General features: G+C 46.5%; 2 protein-coding genes and 1 long non-coding RNA gene across 3 annotated transcripts in view; 2 read left to right on the top strand and 1 right to left on the bottom strand.

Annotated features, from left to right (window-relative positions):
• Window positions 1-14,580, top strand: part of LOC133547441 (uncharacterized) — a 146,793-nt gene that overhangs the window by 19,209 nt on the left and 113,004 nt on the right. The window lies entirely within an intron of this gene.
• LOC133547439 (zinc finger protein 37-like) overlaps window positions 1-14,580 on the bottom strand; it is a 190,846-nt gene that overhangs the window by 70,647 nt on the left and 105,619 nt on the right. The window lies entirely within an intron of this gene.
• On the top strand, window positions 1,256-3,749 carry LOC133547442 (uncharacterized). The gene is made up of 2 exons (XR_009805493.1): window positions 1,256-2,560; window positions 3,611-3,749. It is a non-coding gene; the product is annotated as an uncharacterized LOC133547442 (long non-coding RNA).

Genomic DNA, 14,580 nt, shown 5'->3' with positions numbered 1-14,580 from the left:
AGCAAGTAAAATGTTTCTCTCCAGTGTGTGTTCTCATGTGTCTGGTCATGGCAGACTTAATGGAGAAACTCTTCTTACAAACAGAGCAAGTAAAATGTTTCTCTCCAGTGTGTGTTCTCATGTGTGTGGTCATGTGTTGCTTTGTGGAGAAACTTTTTTTACAAACAGAGCAAGTAAAAGGTTTCTCTCCAGTATGTATTCTCTTGTGTCTTATAAAATCAGTCTTCAGTCTAAATGATTTCCCACATTGAGAGCAGTCAAAGTGTTTGTTGTTAGTGTGATGTCTTGTATCACCTTTAGAGTAATTTTTCCTCTCCAAAGGTTTTTGGATGTGGTCACTGTGATCAGAAGAGTGTGACATCATGTGGTCCATGTCTGACAGTGGAGCAAAGATGCTGTCTGGTTCTGACTTTATATGTTCACAATGCTCTCCATCAGCTTCTGTGATGTGTTGACTTACAAGCTCCGCCCCTCTGTTCTGCTCACTTTGACTGTGATGAAGCTGTAAGGACTGAGCTTCATCTTCATCATTATCCTCCTCCACCCTTTGAAGCTGCTTCCACAGTTCCTCCTCTTCCTCTTTAATGTGGGAGGGGGCCTGTAGCTCCTTCTGTCCCACACTGGAGCTCCACTCCTGCTGCTTGGAGGGAATCTCTTCATGACTCTCTGCTGACACCTGCTGGACGTCTGCAGAACATAGAACACAAATGAGGTGTTACTGTATTGAAGTTTGCAGTATTCAAACTATTCACATGTGAGCTAGGCCAAACAGACAGTGATGGGCAAGCGACCTGGAAAATGTAGTAAGCTAAGCTACAAGTTACTCTCCATTAAATGTAGCTAAGCTATCCTCAGAGAATTGTAGCAAGCTACACTACACGCTACACTGCTAAAGTAGCTTGCCACATCAAAGCTACATTTAACAGCATTTCTATCTATTGGCCCACATGTATAATATCAGTGTTAATGTAACTGAGAGTGTACACATGGACCCAGTGAGAGAACTACATGTCTTCAACTCATCACTGAGCTTGTTCCACCACTTAACTCCTAAAACTGTGATACATTTGCATTTTATATCCCTTCTTACTTTACCTATTTCAAAAATCAATATCCCCCGTAAATGATAGTTTTCTCCTCTTAATTGAAATAACCTAAGAATACAAGCTGGAAGACTGTTGCTGTAAACATTTCCACAAACTTCAACACAATATGTTAAATATGGAAAAATAAAAGAACAATATAACTGTGGAGAGGGGCGTGGCCTACGCGTTCCCTGCGGGCGGGGCGTGTGCAGGGGCCGGCCAGGAAGCAGCATACAGGTGAGCAGATACCTCAGCTGGAGCGAGTGATCCAATCACCTGTTCCCTTTATCAGCAGCCTTGGAAATCTTGAGGGGAAAGATGATGAGAGTGACGGAGAGAGAAAGACACACACGACGAGACACAGTGAACAAACTGGAGAGCACTGGACTGATGCAGTTGCATGTACTGCCATCAATAAAAGTGTAAATCACTGAGACCGAGTGTGGTGATTCCAGCCAAACAACGGGGGATCTGGGACAGAGACCTTCCACAGTGGCGCTCAACTAAGGAAGAATCCAGGAAAGATGTCGGCACCAAACCCCTTGGAAGCGCTTGGACAAGTGCTGGCGCAAGTATCAGCAGCAAGTCAGCAACGATCGCGACATGAAACGCATGGTAGAGGGGGAGGATCCTCAAACATTCCTGGACGTGTTCGAGGCGTCAAACAGGTGGCCGGAAGAAGAGTGGGGAGTAAAACTGCTGCCGCTCCTGGTGGGGGAGGCGCAGCGGGCGGTGTTGAGTCTCTCGGCATCTGCCCACCTGCAATACACCAACCTCTGTTAAGCCATCCTGGACCGGGTCGGCAGCAGCTGACGCTGATTTAGAGCGATGACGCTGGAGCCAGAAGACCGAGCGTTCGTGTTCGCCTACCGGCTGAGGGACGCAGCGACCCGGTGGCTCCGGCCCAATGGACAGGATCCAGGTGTGCTGGAAAGCATCGTTTTGGAGCGGTTCCTGGACGCCATCCCGGCTAGGACATGAGCGTGGGTGAGATACCACAGCCCCCCGAGCGTAAAAGCAGCGGTGAGGTTGGCGGAGGAACACCTAGCAGTGCAGAGGGAGGCAACCCCGAGGACGGCCGCAGGATCCACCCCAGCACCCCGGCTTCAACTCGCCCCGCGATGGGGGGGTATGGAGCGGGCAAGATCACCCGAGCATAAAGACCAGGTTTTCCTGGTGGCCACACAAACACTTACACACACACACGCAGGCACGCACACACGCACACACACACCACTAACGTTGGGACACGGGTTAACAATAAATCTGATGTGTGCATGTTGCAGGTTCCCAGTGCTGCGGCGAGAGGGCTTCCCTCGCAGAGGGCACCTCAACTTCCAGGGCTGGTGTGCTGGGGGTGCAGACAACCCGGTCACGTGCGCAGGGATTGCTCCATGATGGAGGTGGGGCGGGCAATGCGGGTTGTCGAGCCGCCAGCACCCGCCCCCGATCCAGGAGAGACATACTACGTCCCGGTAAGAGTACAAGGGGGTACATATCGGGCGATGGTGGACTCGGGCTGTAAGCAGTCCCTGATCCACCAAAACCTGGTTCGACCCGATGGCTTAACATTTGGGGTATGACGAGACACTTAATCGAGTCATGGTCCAATTCTATTGGCCAGGCCTCCGGGCGGATGTGCGCCGGTGGTGCGCAGCCTGGCCAGACTGCCAGCTGGTGAATCCAGCGGCCACTCCACGGGCACCGTTACGCCCATTATCGCTCATAGAGGTTCCATTCAAGAGAATTGGCCCGAGTACACGGGGACATCGTTTTGTTTTAGTCCTGGTGGATTACGCATCGCGGTATCCCGAAGCAAAGCCTTTGCGCTCTATCTCCGCCAAAAGTGTCGCGCAAGCACTGTTTCAGGTCATCTCCCAAGATGGAATCCCCAAAGAGATTCTGACTGACCGGGGCACGTCCTTTATGTCACGCACCATAAAAGAACTGTACGGATTATTGGGGATAAAAGCGATCCGCACCAGCGTGTACCTGCCACAAACGGATGGACTGGTGGAGAGATTGAATAAAACACTGAAAACAATGAGCCGTAAATTTATGCACAAGAACAAACATAATTGGGTAAATGGTTGGATCCCCTCATGTTTGCGATGCAGGAGGTACCCCAGGCCTCACTTGGTTTTGCACCGTGTGAGTTATTGTACGGCCGGAGGCCTGGCGGAGTCTTGGACGTCATTAAAGAAAGCTGGGAGGAGGGTCCAAGCTCCAGCAAAAATTAGTTACAGTACGTCCTTGACATGCGAGCAAAACTCCACCAGGTGGGTCGCTTGTCACGTGAGAATTTTCTCCGTGCCCAAGAGCGTCAGCGGCGCAAGTATAACCGGGGAACCCAACTGCATAAATTCACACCGGGAGAGAAAGTGCTTGTATTGGCATGTGGAGAGGGGCGTGGCCTACGCCTTCCCTGCGGGCGGGGCATGTGCAGGGATTGGCCACGAAGCAGCAGACAGGTGAGCGGATACCTCAGCTGGAGCGAGTTATCTAATCACCTGTTCCTTTATCAGCAGCGTTGGAGATCTTAAGGGGAAAGATGATGAAAGTGACGGAGAGAGAAAGACACAGACGGCGAGATACAGTGAACAAACTGGAGAGCACTGGACTGATGCAGTTGCATGTACTGCCATCAATAAAAGTGTAAATCACTGAGACCGAGTGTGGTGATTCCAGCCAAGCAAAGGAGGATCTGGGACAGAGACCTTCCACAATAACATTCGCAGACATGTCTTATTTGGCATGTTTTACTTTATAAAGAGAAGCAATGGATTTGGATATTTTTCCCTTTACTGTATTTTTCGGATTATAAATCGCTCCGGAGAATAAGTCGCACCGGACGAAAATGCATAATTAGAGAAGGCATTGATTGATTGATTGATTGATACTTTTATTAGTAGATTGCACAGTACAGTACATATTCCCTACAATTGACCACTAAATGGTAACACCCCAATAAGTTTTTCAACTTGTTTAAGTCGGGGTCCACCTTCATCAATTCATGGCAAAAAAACACATATAAGTCGCACTAAAGTATAAGTTGTATTTTTGGGGGGAAATGTATTTGAATAAAATCCAACACCAAGAATAGACATTTGATAGGCAATTTAAAATAAACAAAGAATAGTGAACAACAGGCTGAATAAGTGTAGGTTATATGAGGCATAAATAACCAACTGAGAAGGTGCCTGCTATGTTAACCTAACATATTATGCTAAGAGTCATTCAAATAACTATAACTTATAGAACATGCTATACCTTTACCAAACTATCTCTCACTCCTAATCGATATATCATGAAATCTTCTTCCTCGGTGTCGCTTCTAAACAACTCTGCCAACTCGAAAGTAGACAATGTGCGGCTTCCTCTTCTATCGGTACGTCTTGGCACTTATGTGAATAAGATAATTATTTTTTGATATTTTACAGTAATGTGTGAATAAGTTTCACACATAAGTCCCTCCAGAGTATAAATCGCACCCCTGGCCAAACTATGAAAAAGAAATGTGATTTTTTAATCCGAAAAATACGGTATATATTCAACATAATTTATTATCAATTATTCTTCCCAATAATTTAGTTTCATATACTCTATTAATTTCCAATTGATTTAGTTTTGCTTCACAATTTGTCCTTGCACCACTTAACACCACAAATTAAGTTTTCTTATCATTTAAATGATAACTTATAGATATCAAAACATTTTTTTAGCTGAATCAACTCAACCTCTATTAACCTCAACACTTCAAGTATTCTCCTGAACAATATACATGTGTATCATCTGCAAACATAATACATTTTAATCTATTAGATACTGAACAAATATCATTTAAATAACGAGCCTTGTGGAACCACACACACACACACACACACACGCATGTATAAATATATTATATATATACGAACCCGTTTCCATTTGAGTTGGGGAATTGTGTTAGATGTAAATATAAACGGAATACAATGATTTGCAAATCATTTTCAAGCCATATTCAGTTGAATATGCAACAAAGACAACATATTTGATGTTCAAACTGATAAACATTTTTTTGTTTGCAAATAATCATTAACTTTAGAATTTGATGCCAGCAACAGGTAACAAAGAAGTTGGGAAAGGTGGCAATAAATACTGATAAAGTTGAGGAATGCTCATCAAACACTTATTTGGAACATCCCACAGGTGTGCAGGCTAATTGGGAACAGGTGGGTGCCATGATTGGCTATAAAAGCAGCTTCCATGAAATGCTAAGTAATTCACAAACAAGGATGAGGCGAGGGTCACCAATTTTTAAGCAATTTGTCGAAAAGCTTTAGAACAACATTTCTCAACGAGCTATTGCAAGGAATTTAGGGATTTTACCATCTACGGTCCGTAAAATCATCAAAAGGTTCAGAGAACTTGGAGAAACAGTCCTGTCGCATGTGTTACATTTGTCCGATATTTAAATGTTTTTTAGTAAAATAAAGCCACACTTTCGACCGTCGACGCCCGCTATCCATGCTTGACTGACTCGCTCGGCTACATAGGCTCGGCTATGCTAACACTTCCGGCGGTGGGCGCTTCTTCGTTGGTGTTCAGCGGCTTCTTCTTCCGGGTCGGCGGACATATCATTTGTTTCCGGTCGGCGGACTGGGTATCGAAACTAGGAATCGAAATTTAAACTTTTGAACAATTCCGGGAGAATCTGAAAGTTAGTCCCGGTTCCAATCGATACTCGATACCCAACCCTAGTCACGGGGGCAGCAGCCTAAGCAGGGAAGCCCAGACTTCCCTCTCCCCAGCCACTTCGTCCAGCTCTTCAAAGGGAATCCCGAGCCGTTCCCAGGCCAGCCGGGAGACATAGTATTCCCAACGTGTCCTGGGTCTTGCCCGTGGCCTCCTACCGGTTGGACGTGCCCTAAATCCTGACCAGATGCCCGAACCACCTCATCTGGCTCCTCTCCATGTGAAGAAGCAGCAGCTTTACTTTGAGTTCCTCCCGGATGACAGAGCTTCTCACCCTATCTCTAAGGGAGAGACCCACCACACGGCGGAGGAAACTCATTTCAGCCGCTTGTACCCGTGATCTTATCCTTTTGGTCATGACCCAAAGCTCATGACCATAGGTGAGGATGCGAACGTAGATCGACCGGTAAATTGAGAGCTTTGCCTTCCGGCTCAGCTCCTTCCTCACCACAATGGATCGGTACAACGTCCGCATTACTGAAGACGCCTCACCGATCCGCCTGTCGATTTCACGATCCCCTCTTCCCTCACTCGTGAACAAGACTCCTAGGTACTTGAACTCCTCCACTTGGGGCAGGGTCTGCCCCCCAACCCGGAGATGGCATTTCACCCTTTTCCGGGCAAGAACCATGGACTCAGATTTGGAAGTGCTGATTCTCATTCCGGTCGCTTCACACTCGGCTGCGAACCGATCCAGTGAAAGCTGAAGATCCTGGCCAGATCAAACCATCAGGACCACATCATCTGCAAAAAGGAGAGACCTAATCCTGTGGCCACCAAACCGAAACCCCTCAACGCCTTGACTGCGCCTAGAAATTATTTCCATAAAAGTTATGAACAGAATCGCTGACAAAGGACAGCCTTGACGGAGTCCAACCCTCACTGGAAATGTGTTTGACTTACTGCCGGCAATGCAGACCATGTTCTGACACTGATCATACAGAGAGTGGACCGCCACAATAAGACAGTCCGATACCCCATACTCTTTGAGCACTCCCCACAGGACTTCCCAAAGGGACACGGTCGAATGCCTTCTCCAAGTCCACAAAGCACATGTAGACTGGTTGAGCAAACTCCCATGCACCCTCAAGGACCCTGCCGAGCGTATACAAAGCTGGTACACAGTTCCACAACCAGGATGAAAACCACAGTGTTCCTCCTGAATCCGAGGTTCGACTATCCGGCGAAGCCTCCTCTCCAGTACACCTGAATAAACCTTACCGGGAAGGCTGAGTAGTGTGATCCCACGATAGTTGGAACACACCCTCCGGTCCCCCTTCTTAAAGAGAGGGACCACCACCCCGGTCTGCCAATCCAGAGGTACCGCCCCTGATCTGATCCGTACCATACACGGTGTTGACATTGCACTGCTTCCCCTTCCTGAGGCGGCTGAAGGTGGTCTAGAATCGCTTCAAAGCCGCCTGGAAGTCGTTTTCCATGGCTTCTTCTCCTATGTTTGAGTCTTTGCCTCCGCGACCGCTGAATAGGCACACCGCTTGGCCTGTCGGTACCTGTCCACTGCCTCCGGAGTCCTATGAGCCAAAATAACTCGATAGGTCTCCTTCTTCAGCTTGACGGCATCCCTCACTGCTGGTGTCCACCAACAGGTTCTGGGATTACCGCCGCGACAAGCACCAACTACCTTGTGGCCACAGCTCCAATCAGCCGCCTCCGCAATAGAACATGGTCCACTCGGACTCAATGTCCAGCACCTCCCTCGTGACATGTTCAACTTTCTTCCGGAGGTGGGAATTGAAACTTTCTCTGACAGGAGACTGCCAGACGTTCCCAGCAGACCCTCACAATGCGCTTGGGTCTGCCAGGTCTGTCCGGCATCCTCCCCCACCATCGCAGCCAACTCCCCACCAGGTGGTGATCGGTAGAAAGCTCCGCCCCTCTCTTCACCCGAGTGTCCAAAACATAAGGCCGCAAATCCGATGACACAACTACAAAGTCGACCATGGAACTGCGGCCTAGGGTGTCCTGGTGCCAAGTGCACATATGGACACCCTTATGTTTGAACATGGTGTTTGTTATGGACAATCCGTGACGAGCACAAAGTCCAATAACAAAACACCACTCGGGTTCAGATCCGGGCGGCCATTCTTCCCAATCACGCCTCTCCAGGTTTCACTGTTGTTGCCAACATGAGCGTTGAAGTCTCCCAGTAGGACAAGGGAATCACCCGGGGGAGCACTCTCCAGTACTCCCTCGAGTGTACCCAAAAAGGGTGGGTACTCTGAACTGCTGTTTGGTGCGTAAGCACAAACAACAGTCAGGACCCTTCCCCCCCACCCGAAAGCGGAGGAAGGCTACCCTTTCGGCCACTGGGTTGAACTCCAACGTGCAGGCTTTGAGCCGGGGGGGCAACAAGAATTGCCACCCCAGCCCGTCGCCTCTCACTGCCGGCAACGCCAGAGTGGAAGAGAGTCTATCCCCTCTCGAGAGAACTGGTTCCAGAGCCCTTGCTGTGCGTCGAAGTGAGTCCGACTATATCCAGCCGGAACTTCTCTACCTCGCGCACTAGCTCAGGCTCCTTCCCCCCCAGTGAGGTGACGTTCCACGTCCCAAGAGCTACCTTCTGTAGCAGAGGATCGGACCGCCAAATTCTCTGCCTTCGGCTGTCGCCCAGCTCACATCGCACCCGACCTCTATAGCCCCTGCTATGGGTGGTGAGCCCATTGGAGGGGTGACCCACATTGCCTCTTTGGGCTGTGCCCGGTCGGGGCCCATGGGAACAGGCCCGGCCACCAGGCGCTCGCCATCGTGCCACACCTCCGGGCCTGGCTCCAGAGCGGGGCCCCGGTGACCCGAGTCTGGGCGAGGGAAATCTGGGTCCATGATTTTTCTTCTTCACAGAGGTCTTCGACCTGCTCTTTGTCTGATCTCTCAACTAGGACCTGCTTGCCTTGAGAGACCCTACCAGGGGGCATAAAGCCCCCGGACAACATAGCTCCTAGGATCTTTTGGACACTCAAACTCCTCTACCACGGTAAGGTGGCAGCTCAGAGAGGAGGTCATACCAAAGACTATAAAAAATTAGAATATATATATTTTTTTATTGTCATACCAAAGACTATAAAAAAATGTGACCCATTACCTCCCTTCTTGGCGCTCAGCATCAAGGGTTGTAATTGGGGGTTATATCACCATAAATGATTACCGGGCGCGGCACCGCTGCTGCCCACCTCCACCTCACTTCCCAGGGGGTGATCAAGGGGATGGGTCAAATGCAGAGAACACATTTCAACACACCTAGTGTGTGTGTGACAATCATTGCTACTTTAACTTAAACTTAAACTTTTTTAATGGATCGCCAGGAGGACGGTTGATAAAATATGGCCGTGACTCGTCGTGAGAAAAGTGTGTTCACTTCAAAATGACACCTTGTGAGTGAATTTGAAAATAAAACATTGTTATGAAACAAACTTTTGTGTGGTGTTGCTTCCTTATTTGTCATCATTTAGCGCTGATTTTAACGTGTAGTGGCAGCAGCTGAACTGAACGTCACACCGTGTCATAATTAAATTGGTCAGCTGGAACAACAGATAGCAGTATCATTAATAATAATAATAATGGGTTAGATTTATTTTGCACTTTTCTATATACTAGACCAGGGGTCGGCAACCCGCGGCTCCGGAGCCGCATGCAGTTCTTTGGCCACTCTGATGAGGCTCAGCTGCACATGGCTCAGCTGCATAATCACCGACCCTCTCCCCCCGTCATTGTTTTGGGGGGTTTCCGGATTTTGGTGCCTCTCCCGGGGCTATCATTCTCGGACTTTCACTCGGACTACAATAGTGAGGGCGTGCCATGACAGCTTTACTTTTAACGTCCTCTACAATATGTCATCACCCGCCTTTACACCATGTTATCTGCGTGCCGGCCAGACGCATGCATCTCGCTGCTCCCATCGTCACACGTACGAGATTGCAAGGGATATAGTCAACAGTCATACAGGTTACACTGAAGGTTGTGATATAAACAACTTTAACACTCTTACTAATATGCGCCACACTATGAACCCACACCAAACAAGAACGACAAACACATTTCGGGAGAACATCCTCACAGTAACACAACATAAACGCAACATAACAATTACCCAGAAACTTTTGCATCTATGACTCTTTAAGGCTATATTATACACGTCCGCGCCCTCAACTCCGCCCACCTCAACAGACGCATGGAGGGGGGGGGGGCGGGGTTTGGTCCTAGCGGGGTGTAAAATATAGCCTGAAAGAGTCATGGAAGATTGGGATTCTGGGTATTTGTTATGTTGCGTTTATGTTGCCACAATTAAGTTTATGCCAATTTATTGTGGCATGTTATGTAGGGTAAAATAATCCCACACAGCTGACATTTTTACCGTAACTTTTAATTCACACGGTTAGAACACAGACCTGTGAAGTTTTGAAGGTGTTCTGGAATATGCAGAACAGAGTTTAGGGAGCAGCAGAAGAGTGGAATGTATTATTTAAATCGGTGCGTTGGAAAACGCGGACCAGAGTTTTTAAAAAAACTGGATCTGGATCGGCATTTTCCCATGCCTTGCCGATATGCATTTTTTGGCAAATACTGGCGGCTGATCCGATCCAAATATCGGATCGGGACAACCCTAATGTGTACGCAGTATTACCCTTCTCGCTTAGCTTCTACTCAAACAATTAGCCAGTCACTGTGGATTTCAGTTCAACAACTGGGGCGGCATAGCTCAGTTGGTAGAGCGACCGTGCCAGCAACTTGGGGGTTGCAGGTTCGATTCCCGCTTCCCCCATCCTAGTCACTGCCGTTGTGTCCTTGGGCAAGACACTTTACCCACCTGCTCCCAGTGCCACCCACACTGGTTTAAATGTAACTTAGATATTGGGTTTCACAATGTAAAGCGCTTTGAGTCAATAGAGAAAAGCGCTATATAAATATAATTCACTTCACTTCACAACTGAAAATACTTCAATAAAGTTATGTTTCCAATGCTCATCGTTGTGCTCATTCATGTCGATGGTGTCATGGTCCACGTCTTGGACCATGTCATACTCTGGTTTTGTTTCTGTTTTGTTATCATCCTGTGTTGTATTTGGCTCTCTTAGGTCCCGGTGGCACTTCCTGGTTTGTTTCTGTTGTCCTAGCAACGCATTTGTGTCACCTGCTTCCCGTGTGATCACGCACACCTGCCCCTGATTTATCTCCTTATTTAAGACCGCTTTTGTTGGACATTCGCTCTCGGACTGTAGTTTGCTATACGCAACAGATGAAGTCGCATTCCCGCATGTTGAGAAAATACTTTTGTTATTAGATTAGCTTCCATGCTATTTTGTTTGTCTGCTTGTCCCTAGTTTACATACCAGCGCTTTTTGTTCATTCTAGCTCCCACGCTAGTTCTGTTGGTTTTTGTTAGTGCCTTTGTGCCAGTGTCTTTGGTTCACGCTGTGTTCCATCCTCCGCTGCACCCACGACAGAACAACTCTTCACCACGATGCCAGCGAAACGTCACATATGGGGTTTTAACTTTAAGGGGACCGCGTGCGGTAAAGAAATATAGTCCGTTGGCGAGCATGAAAAATACTATGAATGTCTTTCTTTGTTGCTCAAACGACGCCTGCGCATACATGCTGCTTCTGGTGAGTCAAAATGCATGGAAAGAGAACACAAAAATGCCACAAAAGAAAAAGATCAAATCTGTTATTGCTGCTCAGCAGAAATCTGCAGTTCATATTTTGTGCTTCCAATCAATGTTCTCTCTAATCCTGTGCAATTGCGCACTGCTAATGTGTCCTCTGCACACGGCAAATCTATGCCACTCCAAAATCTAACTAAAAAATAAGCGCATAACAATTTTCAATGTAACTGACGGCCACAACAGAGAAAAACGTTTTCATCATCACCGTTCAATTATTGGAACGTCTGTCGAAACGCTCGAAGGAGGACATGAATTCCGGCGATCCCTTTATTGAGCGAAATTTTTGTCGGCCACAAACACGTGACCAAAACATTGGTAAAAAAGTTCCTATCTAGCAAAATTGGACATTTTCTGCCGCACAAACCAGACCAAAACCAAGTTTGTCATTTCAATAGCAGCCGCTCGCACTTTCCCACGTGCACCAACACATGCACTAATGGCACTTAGCCAGTCATGCCTTTACAGACACACAAAAAGCTATAACAATCAAATGTGTGCTTATTCTAGTGTCATTTATTAAGAATCCTAATTTATAAATATTAATCAAGAAATGCTGTTATTTTAAAGAAATACTTATACAAATATAAGATGAGATGCTACCTCAGTAGAAGCATTTAAGTCTCACCTTAAAACTCATCTGTATACTCTAGCCTTTAAATAGACCTCCTTTTTAGACCAGTTGATCTGCCGCTTCTTTTCTTTTTCCTATGTTCCCCCCCCCTCCCTTGTGGAGGGGGTCCGGTCCGATGACCATGGATGAAGTACTGGCTGTCCAGAGTCGAGACCCAGGATGGACCGCTCGTCGGGACCCAGGATGGACCGCTCGCCTGTATCGGTTGGGGACATCTCTACGCTGCTGATCCGCCTCCGCTTGAGATGGTCTCCTGTGGACGGGACTCTCGCTGCTGTCTTGGATCTGCTTTGAACTGAACTCTCGCGGCTGTGTTGGAGCCACTATGGATTGAACTTTCACAGTATCATGTTAGACCCGCTCGACATCCATTGCTTTCGGTCCCCTAGAGGGGGGGGTTGCCCACATCTGAGGTCCTCTCCAAGGTTTCTCATAGTCAGCATTGTCACTGGCGTCCCACTGGATGTGAATTCTCCCTGCCCACTGGGTGTGAGTTTTCCTTGCCCTTTTGTGGGTTCTTCCGAGGATGTTGTAGTCGTAATGATTTGTGCAGTCCTTTGAGACATTTGTGATTTGGGGCTATATAAATAAACATTGATTGATTGATTGATTGATATATATTATACAATCACAAAGTTACAGGAATGTACAGTACACATGATCCCATGCTTACATCTCATTGTGCAACATGTGAATGTTTTAGCGGGAACTAGATGCCAAACCTGAAAGGGTACAATTTGTTTCCAAAGCAGGACCTCTACCCAGACATACAATACTAGTACACAGCTCATGAAAAACATATATTTTTTGTTACTGTCATTGTAAGTGGTCTAAAACACTATTAGTAGAAAACAATCTCATGGAAATTAATGCTGTCATGTGATTATAATAATAAGAAATGTCACTTATTCAGGCAGGTTAGAAATAAGTTCATAATTTTAAAAGAGACTCAACTGTTTGCAAATTGTACTGTTACATTTTTCCAACAAAAAAATTAAGACCACCAAAGGACATGTTTCGTTACCATTAGTGGTTTAACAGAACATTTTAGTGTCTATATTCCCCACAAATTCTGATTATATTGAATCTATATTCAATGATAGCTAGCGTTAGATCAGGGGTCTGCAACCTGCGGCTCTGGAGCCACATGAGGTTCTTTCATGCCTCTGTCGTGGCTCCCTTTGGCTTTGAAACCAAATGTCAACAAATAATGGTTACTTGATCTATTATATTTCATTTTATTTAGTTAGTTTATTTTAATTCAACAGTTGTTATTTTGGAGAGTTCTGGTATCTTGTCATAGGAAAATAAAACCCATGTGAATATATTGTGGATGTAAATGTATGTCACAGCCCTTATGCGACATCTCTTGCTGCCATGCAATTGTATTGTTTTTAGCGGTCAACCCCTAGCAATGACAGATCAAAAAGACAAACATTTTATTTACTTACATTTTTATTAATTTGCTGTTTTTATTGATGACTAGGTAGTTGTTTTCAATTTTTAGTCAAATAAATATGCTGTAGTTGTATGCTTTCAGAATGTTGGAATGAGTTGATTTTTATTTTTGTATTCATTAATAAGGGAAAGAAGAGTGTATTTTGTTTCTAATGTTCAAAATAATTTGATGATTTGCTTTGTTATACCCAGAAATAAATCAAATACATGTTTGATGTCATAAGTGTAACAAAACTATAAGTGGTGTTATCGTCATTTTAGGAATCTAACAAGAGTTTGTGGCTCTAGGTGGGTTTTATTTGGGGGAAACAGGCTAAAATGGCTCTTTGTATGCTGAAGGTTGCCGACCCCTGCGTTAGGTCAACACACAAAGCTAATGTGCGTGTACATGTTACGTATGTGTGGAGTTACATCATTTTGTGCTAAAAGCCATATTCTGCTTTCATGAATAAATGTTTGCCTTTTATCAATCAATCAATCAATGTTTATTTATATAGCCCCAAATCACAAATGTCTCAAAGGACTGCACAAATCATTACGACTACAACATCCTCAGAAGAACCCACAAAAGGGCAAGGAAAACTCACACCCAGTGAGCAGAGAGAATTCACATCCAGTGGGACGCCAGTGACAATGCTGACTATGAGAAACCTTGGAGAGGACCTCAGATGTGGGCAACCCCCCCTCTCTAGGGGACCGAAAGCAATGGATGTCGAGCGGGTCTAACATGATACTGTGAAAGTTCAATCCATAGTGGCTCCAACACAGCCGCGAGAGTCCAGTTCAAGCGGATCCAAGACAGCAGCGAGAGTCCCGTCCACAGGAAACCATTTCAAGCGGATCAGCAGCGTAGAGATGTCCCCAACCGATACAGGCGAGCGGTCCATCCTGGGTCCCGACGAGCGGTCCATCCTGGGTCTCGACTCTGGACAGCCAGTACTTCATCCATGGTCATCGGACCGGACCCCCTCCACAAGGGAGGGGGGGGGAAC

Source organism: Nerophis ophidion, unplaced genomic scaffold, assembly GCF_033978795.1.
Source record: "Nerophis ophidion isolate RoL-2023_Sa unplaced genomic scaffold, RoL_Noph_v1.0 HiC_scaffold_106, whole genome shotgun sequence".
NCBI classification, from domain to species: Eukaryota; Metazoa; Chordata; class Actinopteri; order Syngnathiformes; family Syngnathidae; genus Nerophis; species Nerophis ophidion.
This window is presented reverse-complemented; position numbering and strand designations above follow the sequence as displayed.